The sequence below is a fragment of the Maniola hyperantus genome, chromosome 20, assembly GCF_902806685.2.
Source record: "Maniola hyperantus chromosome 20, iAphHyp1.2, whole genome shotgun sequence".
Classification (NCBI taxonomy): Eukaryota; Metazoa; Arthropoda; class Insecta; order Lepidoptera; family Nymphalidae; genus Maniola; species Maniola hyperantus.
Genome location: NC_048555.1, coordinates 13202416 through 13214356, shown reverse-complemented (window position 1 = coordinate 13214356; position 11941 = coordinate 13202416). Strand labels below are relative to the sequence as shown.

Here is an 11941-nt window from a genome sequence, read left to right as displayed (position 1 = left end):
CCCTTTGATTGGCTGTGAAAAAATGTAAACAGCAATCAAAGGGCCGAATTTTTTGACGATTACGATAACGATGAATACGTTTTTCTTGCACAATCGGGAGGCTGCTTTGATTGCAGCCAAGCACTAGTCTATAAATTAAAAAAATGAGCAAAGCCGCAGGTAATCGTAGGTTAGCATTGTTATGCGGAGTACGTGCGTCCTGCTTGTTGTAGCATTGTTGATGATCCAGAGGTTCGTTGTAATGCCGTTTCTACTGAATACCAATTCCAAGGTAGCATTTCGCTTTTGTGAATTATTTGTTGGAAATGTACAAACCTCATTGGAAATGATGAATTACCTTTTGTTACGAATTATATTTATATATGGCATAATTAGCTTAGTTATAATGAAATAATTGAAACTTCATTTTAGGGCTGCGTACCTCAAAAGGAAAAATGATCCCTCGTTGGATCATTTCAGATTCAGATTCAGATTCAGATTTATTTATTGTTTGTTGTCTGTCTGACTGTCTGACTGGTTGTTGTGTCTTTCAAGACTCGTCAAAGGTCTCAAACCCTATAGTATACTTTCCGTTGAGCTAGAATTATAAAATTTGGCAATTCCATTTCCTGAATCATTATAGTTTAGGAGTGCTGTACCCTACATCATCAGGGTTGAAGAGTTGGGACTTGGAATCTAAGCATGAAGTCGTTGCTTGGTACCTACAATATTAATTCACTATGAACACTTCCTGAATCTTGTTAACTTAGGCAGGCAGTAACCCTGCAGCATCAGGATTAAGGAGTTGGATCCAGACATTTTAATGGGACCACCACGGAAACTTTCTCTAGTCACCTCAAAAAAATAATTTGCAAATCGGTCCAGAAACCTCGAAAAAATCGATGTACCTACAATTACATACATAAAAAAGGTCCGACTTGAGAACCACCTCATTTTTGGAAGTCGGTTAATAAATCCATGCAGACGAAGTTGCTACCACAAGTATATTCCCATATACTTGTGGTAGATTTTACCCACGTATGTGGCCCAGGATGTCATTTAGGTAATCATTAGGTATTATTATCCACGAAATGGGATAAATCACACGGAAGGCGTCGATTTCAGTAATTGTAGAGTCGACTTCTAAGTAACATTTTTCTCTGATTGTGTAACTTCGAAATTATTATTTTGACGAAAACTTTGTAAAAAAAGTGGGTGATTTACTACTATCATCATTACCTTTCGAAATAAATGTACTTTCGAAACCTACAAACGTATAATATTACCTACCTATCTATATGTATGTACCTGTTGTGCCTTTTCCTTTTGTCAATGCTACTTACTACTATCGCTATTTATTCACATACTCTATTATTAATTTTGTAACATTATGTAAGTCTATTTATATTTCAATTGTACCTAAGTAACTAACTAACCATTTAACCATTTTACGTTATTGCATCTTTATTTGCAACAATATTTAAACAGGACATAACGAATATAATAACAATGAAAACTATACGAATCTCTCTCATTAGTCATTAATATAATTGAGAAATTAGCCCAGCGGGCGGCGGGCGAGCACGCAAACGCATTAAAGGGCCAATAAGTATGAAACGGCCTGTAATTGTTATTGCACGCCAATTCCAGACAAACGGAACGGCCATATTATATCGTTATGCGATAACCAAATTGCTCCGGGGTGCACAGTCTTTACAAATGAAAATATGACTGAAACGGCCATTTTCCAATTAAGTTTTATCCCCAAGTTAGAAATGTTAAATATTTAGAACAGCGCCATCTATGTTCGCGTGATTGAACTTTATGCGTATTAGTTTCGCTTACCACCGCTATGGGTTTGTGGCGGCGCGGTCGTAAAATTTTATTACAGGGATTTAGTGCTGCATTTTATAGGATTCGTATTGGATTTTAATTATAGGTTTGTGGTAAAATTTTGTTCCCATAAAGGGTGAGAATAATAATTAGAATTGACAGAATAATTGTATACCTAGTTATTATTATGATTCAGGTTGTATTGAAATCTATGTTCAGTAGACGCACCTAGTATAGCCTACCTTTAGATGCTAGGTTACAATATTATTTCTTGTTTACTAGATGATGCCCACGACTTCGTCTGCGTGGATTTCCGTTTTTAACAATCCCATGGGAACTCGTTGATTTTCCTGTACCTCATTATCTAGCTGAATGTAGAAATAAAGCCACTTTACCTTCAGGAAACCACTCATTGTTAATAACTAAGATGATGACACTATTAAGTTTTAATAAGCCATAATGCCCTTTATGTTTAACGTTGGACGAGATGAGAAAATTAAGGTTTAAGTACTTCATTACAGCAAGGATTACAACTAAAGTTAATAAGGAAGGTGATGAAATAAGTTAATAAGGAAGGTAATGAAGTAAGTTAATAAGGAAGGTAATGATCGAGATTAATGTCAATATTCCTATATCGACATTAATCTCGAAATTTATTCTATTTATAGCCAAAACTATAAGCTTTTAACACTTAGGCTACGTTTTACGGGTTCGTTATAAAACCCCTGTTTTACCCATTTAGGGATTGCATTTTAAAAAATCCTTTCTTAGCTTAGCGGATGTCTACGTCATAATAGCTATCTGCATGCCAGTCCGATCCGTCCAGTTTGAACTGTACGTTCATAGATCAGTCAGTCAGTCAGTCAGCTTTTCCTTTTATATATTACTAGATGATGTCCGCGACTTCGTCCGTGTGGATTTAGGTTTCTAAAAAATTCCTTGGGAAAATCTCTTTGATTTTCCGGGATAAAGCCTATGTCCCTCTCCAGGTCTTCTATACCCGTGCAAAAAACCATAGTTATCCGTTGCGACACAAACCAACAAATAAACACACTTTCGCATTTATAATATGGGGTAGTGATAATAATAAATTGCCTTAAATCGAGTAGTAATCTTCGAAAACCTGACCTTTTCAAAAACGTTTGACCGTTACCAACATACGAGCAGGCAGGTAGGTATATTATAATTTATAGTTATGAATGAATGCAGACGTGGCCGGCGGCGTTCATTACATTAGGGACGGGATAGTTTGTGGCTATCCATTATATGTATAGTGTGCCTCTAACATTTCGTCGGGTGCCTCCCATCGTGAAAGATAATATAAAGGCTTGTGCGTTTTCTACTTTTAACCGACTTCCAAAAAGGAGGTGGTTCTCAATTCGGTCCGTTTTAACCATAGCCTAATATTTGACATATCGTCAATTAAGGATCAAACCGAGAGTTCCCTCACTCTAGTTCACTCTCCCCTGCGACGTGGTTAGTTTTTTTATTATTCAGATACAAGTTAGCCCTTGACTGCAATCTCACCTGGTGGTAAGTGATGATGCAGTTAGATAGAAGCGGGCTAAGGAAGGGGTATGGCAGTTTTTATTAAACTCATACCCCTTTGGTTTCTACACGGCATCGTACCGGAACGCTATATCGCTTGGCGGCACGGCTTTGCTGGTAGGGTGATAACTAGCCGGCCAAAGCCGAATATTTTTTTAAATTTTTAATAAAGAATATTTAGCCATATTAAATGACTAATATTTCTCTTTCCTCTCCAATTAAGCGTCAGGCTTGTGCTAGGAGTAGGTACGACAATAGTGCAACGGGCGGGATTTGAACCGTCGACCTTCCGGTTTTCAGTCCACTCCTATACCGGTTGAGCTATTGAGGCTCATATTATAAAATTCCAAACCCCTGCCAGGAATTGACCCCGGGACCTCCCACTTATAAGACCACAGAGCTTACCACTGCGCCAGAGAGGTCGTCAAAAGGTTTCCAAGCGATTTAGAGTTCCAGTAGGATTCCTTGTAGAAACCGTTCTGTGTAAGGGGTATAAGTTTAGTATAAAGCAGAATAGTTCAGGTTTATTTTGAGCATAAAAACAATAGACAACAAAGATAATCTAACTTACATGAACAAAGTCGCTCCCAAAAATAATTGGCCTATCCAAAACGCACGTCCCATTTTCCCATAGAGTAATGGGCCGTAATTGCTGGTCTGCGCCGCTCGCGGCTCGCAGTGTGCGTGCCGCACTGCCGGGCGCCGGCTACAGGCAGAACCTGCTTCCATCTTGGAATTTTTGGTAACTGCTTATGTAGGAAATTAGCTGTTTTTAGGGTGGGTTCCGTACTGTCTGTCTGTCCGTCTGTCACCGGGCTGTATCTCATGAACCGTGACCACTCCCATACAACAGACGTGATTTTTTTGTCGTTTTATAGATAACTATCTGATGCCCGCGACTTGTTCGCGTGGATTTAGGTTTTTAAAAATCCCGTGGGAACTCTTTGATTTTCCGGGATAAAAAGTATCATAATAATATGTCACTCTGAGTCTTGAACTATACATATACATTTGGTTTTCTTTTTTTTCGTTTTTTCTTGTTTTGTGAGCTGAATAAACTTTTATTTATTTATTTATTTTATATATGTATATGCAAAAAATGATGTCAATCAGTTGCTTTGTTGCGACGTGATTGAAGGACAAACCAGCAAACCATCAAACGAACACACTTTCGCATTTATTATATGGGTAGTGATGGTACGGCACCCTTCGTGCACGAGTCCGACTCCGTTTTTTGAGTTTTAAGACGAAAGTCGGTGATAGGTTAGTGGTTAAGACGTCAGCCTTCTAGAACCGGGGTTCGATCCCGGGCACGCACCTCTTTTCGGAGCTATGTGCGTTTTAAGTAATTAAATATCACTTGCTATAACGGTGAAGGAAAACATCGTCAGGAAACCTACATGTCTGAGAGTTTTCCATAATGTTCTCAAACGTGTGTGGAAACTGCCAAACCGCACTTGGCTAGCGTGGTAGTGGTACTATGGCCAAGCCCTTCAGATTCTGAGACCCGTGCTCAGTAGTGAGCCGGCGATGGGTTGATGATGGTTGGGTCGTAATTGCTGGTCTGGCCGCCGCGGCCGCCCCCGGCGTGCGTGCCGCCTGCAGGTAGAACGGCTTCCATCTTGGAATTTTGGTAACTACTTATACAAGAAATAAACAGTACGCGGCAGAAAGTAATGTACATCGACATTTAGAAGGAGATAGCAGATTTGTAGTAGTAGTGTGTGTAGAGCGTTGTCCTGTCATTGAGACCGACAAAACGTCATATAGGTATGAGTCACAGAGACAACGCTCTACAAAACCTATCCATGTATAAGATTGATAAAAGAACTGGTCAAGTGCGAATCGATTTCGCAAATGAAGGGTTCCGTACTTTTTAATTTTTTAAATTTTCTTTTTCTCCAAAATCCAAGTATGCCACCAGGTCGGAGTACTTCTTGGAGTATTGTTGGGGAGCCAATGTAGGCTTCTCGTTGGATAACATCGCTGTATTTGAGCAGTAGATACGCGTTCCGGTAGCTCGTCACTCTCCTGTCTCCATGCATGATCTGCATAGAGAGCCGTCAGTGATAGGTATAGTCAATGACAGGTTGAGATGGCAATCGGGGTATGGTGCGGGGGGCCGCCCTGCACACCCGCACGTCACCCGCGCTCCCCCGCACTGGGTAAGCGCTGGGACTGTGCGGGTGTGCGGGGCGCGTTCCCTCTCCGATTGCGATCTCAACGAGGTATAAATCAACTAGGTAACAGTCAAAATGAATTAGCAAGAGGGGTTATTATCTAACAACTAATAAGCAACTCTGGACGTAAATCACTCGACGTCGGGCTCAGCGCTGCGACGGGCGAGGATAATCTGTGATAGATGGTACCGTTTGACACTTTACTATCAACTCTGCATGCACTTATTCTTGATATTAATTTATAACGAAAACTGGTTTCGTATCGAATGCGTGGATTTCTGGTTGTAATTATTTTTGAGAAAATTTAATTACATCCGTCTTGCTTAAATTAATTTTAAGGAAAGTGCAGATTTACCTAGAGTAATGTGTAACATCTTCTTTGTTAGTTGTTCAAATTAACATAATATGTTTTTAATAAAACTTTTACTCCTGTCAAATAATTTTATTTCTTGTAAGACAATTTGCACAACCACTTATTCTAGGCCAAAACTTTAGCACCAGTTCGGAAAGAATAATTGTTTTTTTTTACATCCAAGAAAGAAAAACTAAAAACCAAGAGCACAAAAATTTGTTGACTCTACCTTTTGCCAATTTAGTTAGTTTTCCTTTATAAAGCTAGTTTAGTCCCCTAAAGATGATAAAGCAATGCCCTGGGTGTAAGTTTAGGTATATTATGTAGATTGTAGAGTAACAAAATCTTACTTAGTGGTAATAATTTATTTACGTTATCTTAAAACTAAAGCTATGAGGAGTTAACTATAAGAAATGTCATCAGAATAAGTCCGTTCGATGAACAAAAACATATTCTGACACGTAACGTAACGTGTTCACATAATGAGAACAACAAAATTCGTCAAGTTATTGTTCGCCATTGTATGTCGATTAGCTGTGACTCGTTTCGAATACATTTTGACTATCATTAGTTAGATTAGATGAAGCGATGATAGTCTAGTGGTTAATACGTCGGCCTCCTACTCGAGAGGTCCGGGGTTCGACCTCGGGCACGCACCTGAAATCTGAAATTTTTCACAGACGTTGCCTTTATAATGTAGACAAGGAGTAAGGCCGATTTTTTTTTTCTCACGGGATAGGGACTAAAGAGAATTTATATTTTCGCCGAGAAAAGTGCGGGATAGCGCGATTGGCGTGAAGGTGTGCAGAGCGTGCCCCCGCTTCTTACCCCGATTGCCATCTCGACCTATCGAGTAGACCTATTTTTTTATTGATTAGGATAGGCAAACGCTTGATCACAATCACACCTGATGGACAGTGATGATGTGGCCTAAGATGGGACGCGTTTACCTAGAAGATGCCTATTCACTCTTGTTTTAAAGATACCCGGGTTGTAATTGGTAGGAAACACATATCGTGGAAGAGTATTCCAAATCTTAGCCATGAGTATGAGGAATGATGACGCAAAACGTTTCGTGCGTGTAGATGGGATGTCGACGACATGATGATGGAAACTCGCCCGACGTCTTGCGGTTCGGTGGTAAAACCCTCCTATGGATACCCTAGTAGTGGGGTGGGAAAATTGTGAGAATTTTTAATAGGATCTTTAAAAAACTAAATCAACTCGGAAGAAATCGCGGAAACAAGCTAGTATTATTATTAATTGACTCATAAATTATGGTAAAGGTATTTTTACCTACTTACTTCACAAGCCAGCCTTAATTACAATGCTATAAACAACAACAAAAAAGTAACAAAACCACAGGATATAAGGCGCATCGCATGCAGCAAGCGACACGCAGGCGCGGCCAGATAGCATCGTCGGGAATCGAACCCACACCTAATTAACTTAATACGATACGCTTTAACAATGACATTGATGCCTTTATTTTATTTAAATTGTCAACTGCAAAATTAATGTGAAACATAGAAATGTAATGAAATGTTACATTTTAAGAACGAGGACAAAAATCGTACTTTTGAAATGACAGTTGACACATACTTAGAGCACAATAATATGGCGATTGCGTTCTCAAACTGTAAGTATTATGCATACAAAATGACTTTATGTGTCAACTAGCTGATGCCCGCGACTTCGTCCGCGTGGAATTGGGTTTCCTAAAAATCCCGTGGGAACTCTTTTATTTTCCGAGATTTAAAGTAGCCTATGTCACTCTCCAGGTCTTTGACTATACACATGCAAAAAATCACGTCAATCCGTTGCTCCGTTGCGACGTGATTGAAGGATAAACCAACAAACCAATAAACCAACAAACCAACAAACAAACACACTTTCGCATTTATAATAAGGGTACTGATTGTACTGTCAAAACTACGATTTTAGAACCGTACTTTTGACATGACAGTTGACACATAGAGTTAAAATGGCGCGTGAGAAGTAATTTTGTACGGACTATATACTTTGATGTGTTTTGTTTTGACCTATTTATCTAATGTATTATTATGTTCAAACATTAATTTTATTTTATTTTTGTTTCAGGTAATATTTCCAAGATCACTTCATATTATGTCGAAGCAATTTGTTTGAAAAGATTCCTTACATAGGTATGTATACCTACCTACAATATTAGTAAAATTGTTATCAATCTGCAGCTTTTCTAGGCTAAGAAAAATTACGTAAAGGGACATTGACTTATACATTACTTCGTAAGGACAGGGCCATTGAACAAGCAAAATGGCACCGATTCATTGGTCCTAAAATGTTTATTTAGCACCAATGCAACCTCAGTGACGTCTGGATTTCAAACGGGTCGTTCATTATAGTATCTAAGAGGTGGCGCTGATTTATTTGGTTCCAAAACCGTGAAAAATTTTGTCATTTATATCGATGGTAAAGGGATAATTTTTATGCAAAGATGCCTTTAACTACGGAACCTAAACCACAAAAACTAAGCAAAGAATAACTTGGACAAATAACTATACAATTATGAGTAAAGAGCGAATCTATTTCGTTATAATAAAACACAATAGCAGTTTTCGAGAGTCGTTCTTTTTCGATCAATTCAATTCTTTTGTTAGAAATTGATTAGCAATCACTTCCAATATTGCCCAGTGTTTGAATCACGATTAAATTTTCAAATTACATGAAATTGGCGGTTTGATGCTACTGATGATAATGAAAATATTACAGTTTTAGGGATCCGTAGTATATTTAAAAGTATAAATGTAAATGAGCGGTGATATCCTTGTGGTTAAGACTCGTGGGAAGAGTTTGATCTCGGGCTACGGTTCTGTAACTTTGTGCATTTTAAGGAATTAAATATTACTTGCTTTAACGGTGAAAGAAGACATTACGAGAAAACCCGATGCCTGAGAGTCCTACATAGTGATCTTAAAGGTACGCGAAGTCTGCCAATCCGCACTTGGCTAGCGTGATCGACTATGGCCCAAACTCTTCTCATTCTGAGTTTCATTTCGTGTTCAGTAGGGCTGGGCGGCGATGAGTTGATCATGATGATGATGGTGATAAAGTGATAATGATAATATCTGACCGGTCACACAAGTCTCACATTACTAGGTATATCAGAAGCACAACAACTCTACAACATGATGCGACGATTTCGTCGCGTGAATTTAGGGTTTTAAAAATCCCGTCGTAACTCTTTGATTTACCGGAAAAAAATCTCGTCGAGACTCTTTGATTTGCCCGTGATAAAAATCCCGTCGAAACTCTTTAATTACCCGGAATAAAAATCCCGTCGAAACTCTTTAATTACCCGGAATAAAAATCCCGTCGAAACTCTTTGATTACCCGGAATAAAAATCCCGTCGAAACTATTTGATTTCCCGTGATAAAACTCCCGTCGAAACTCTTTGATTTCCCGTGATAAAAATAACGTCGAAACTCTTTGATTTCCCATGATAAAAATAACGTCGAAACTCTTTGATTTCCCGTGATAAAAATAACGTCGAAACTCTTTGATTTCCCGTGATAAAAATAACGTCGAAACTCTTTGATTTCCCGTGATAAAAATAACGTCGAAACTCTTTGATTTCCCGTGATAAAAATAACGTAGAAACTCTTTGATTTCCCGTGATAAAAATAACGTCGAAACTCTTTGATTTCCCGTGATAAAAATAACGTAGAAACTCTTTGATTTCCCGTGATAAAAATAACGTAGAAACTCTTTGATTTCCCGTGATAAAAATAACGTAGAAACTCTTTGATTTCCCGGGATAAAAAGAAGCCTATGTCACTCTCCAGATAGATAAATATATCCATAAAAAAACCGTGTCGATCTGGTTCTCTGTTTAGGCGTAATTGGATAACAAACAAACACACTTTCGCTTATATATTCTGTGCTTTGGCATTGATATAATATTAGTAGTGATTTAGTTGTAATGTTACGTAATATCTCGAGATTAATACGAAGCAATAAAATGAGTGTATCTCTATGGTGTACATTATTTATTGCGCCGTAATTCCCGGCAATGCGTAGTAAATACACAGCGCATGCGTCAAAGGCTTATCTGGGAAACGTGGCAAAGTAGTTTGTGGAATCTCTACGTATTATAAATCTAAGTCTAAATCTGTGGAACAAAGTCGCTTCCTGCCGTCTATACGCTTCATCATCCTCATCATGATGAACCTATCACCAGCTCACTACAAAGCACGGGTCTCCTCTCAGAGTGAGAAGGGTTTTGGTCATAGTCTCACGCTAGCCATGTGCGGATTGGTAGACTTCACACACCTTTGAGAACATTATGGAGAACTCTCAGGCATGCAGGTTTCCTCACGATGTTTTCCTTCACCGTTAAAGCAAGTGATATTTAATTAATTAAAACGCACATAACTCTGAAAAGTTAGAGGTGCGTGCCTGGGATTAAACCCCCGACCTCCGATTAGAAGGCGGATGTCCTAACCACTAGGCTATCACAGCTTCGCTTAGATCGATCTGTACGCTTAGATCTTTTAAACTTCGTAACCAATGCGGGCTTCATCAATATATTATATTGAGTGATTCAAAAGGTTTATACGTATAGTTTAATATTGTTTTGTGTTAATTTGTTAAAGTATGATGATAATTGTTCAAGATGTCGGAAGAAATCAAACCGACTGGGAGCTTTCATCGAAAATGCTGTCTATCCTTTTGAAATAAATTAAAATAACCAGTGTATAACTGACCCACCACATAAGTATTTACAATATACATTGCACCCGTGCGAAGCCGGGGCGGGACGCTAGTTATAAAAAGCTAGCATGTTCTACTGCAAAAAATATGAGGTCCTGGGTTCGATCTCGTTCGGGACAACTATAGGGATTTTCCCGTTAAGAAATTCTCGCTATGATGCCGGTAAAAAAAATTGGTATCAGATTTTGAGTTTTTACGAAATCGCGTAGTAAAACTACTTCGAAAAACTCAATAAAGGTGTATCGTATTACAAAGTGTTACGGGTGTTTATTGCCTATTTAGAAATGAGTTAAGCCGGCATATTTTGAATTTAATTGCTTTTTGACCCGAGGTCAGAAAAAACGGGTAATTTTGTATGTTTATGTTTTGAAGAACAGGTGATGAAACTTGCTGCGGCTACGGTTAGGGGAGCTTTCGTTTGATACAAACCTTTTGTGAAGCTTTTTTTAGGGTTCCATACCTCAAAAGAAAAAAAAAAGAACCCATGATCACTTGTCTGTCAAGATCCGTCATGGGAATCAAATCCTATAGGCTACTTCCCGCTGACCTAGAATCATGGGCAGGTAGTATGAGTAAAGGAAAAAGTCCGAAAACTGTGTATTTGTCCAATCATTACGTCATCACAAAAACTTTGATAAAGAAATGTTCACTACCAAATTATATGTTTACTAAAGTACATCATAGATGGCGCTGTACGTCATTAACTTGAAGAATATAATATTTGAGACTGTCATAGTGCAGGGCATAGTGTACAATTAGTTTTTTAAATTATTTATTATGGTTTCATCTCCATCAATTTTGTAATCTAGAAAATCCCACCTGAAGTCAACATTGTCGAGAGGTGGTATAGCGGGGCCACGATGATTTATAGGCCACCATGGCCGGCGGTGGCCAGTGAAGTCTGCGGGCCACTTTACCACCATGAGATTACGGTTCGACATCGTAAAAAGGGCACTCCCAGTTTTACTGTCGGTTTTGTATAAAATGAAGGCTTTTGTAGGGAAGTAGCTGGGAAGTACCTACCTACTCATTTTAGAAGCGTCAATTTTCGCCTCGGGAAAGAGCTTTGATTCCCTGTTAGATAAATGATCTGAGGAAACGGCATTTTACAAAAACGGTAGTTTACAAAACGCTCTTGTGTATTTTATCCTTTTTTGAAAAGTGCCTTAATTTGATCCTAAACTCTAAAGTGATAATAAGCTACCAAATAATTCTCATTTTTTTTTTCCAGCAGAAACAGTTGAAAACGGCAAGCGGCGCAAGTATGCCTCTCTTATAGAGAGTTACATTTTTGTG

The 11941-nt window shown here is 38.6% G+C and overlaps 1 protein-coding gene across 1 annotated transcript in view; it reads left to right on the top strand.

The window, feature by feature from the left end:
- The window catches only part of LOC117991625 (protein prickle-like), a 363781-nt gene that overhangs the window by 139086 nt on the left and 212754 nt on the right, over window positions 1–11941 (top strand). The gene's annotated exons all lie outside the window — the stretch shown is intronic.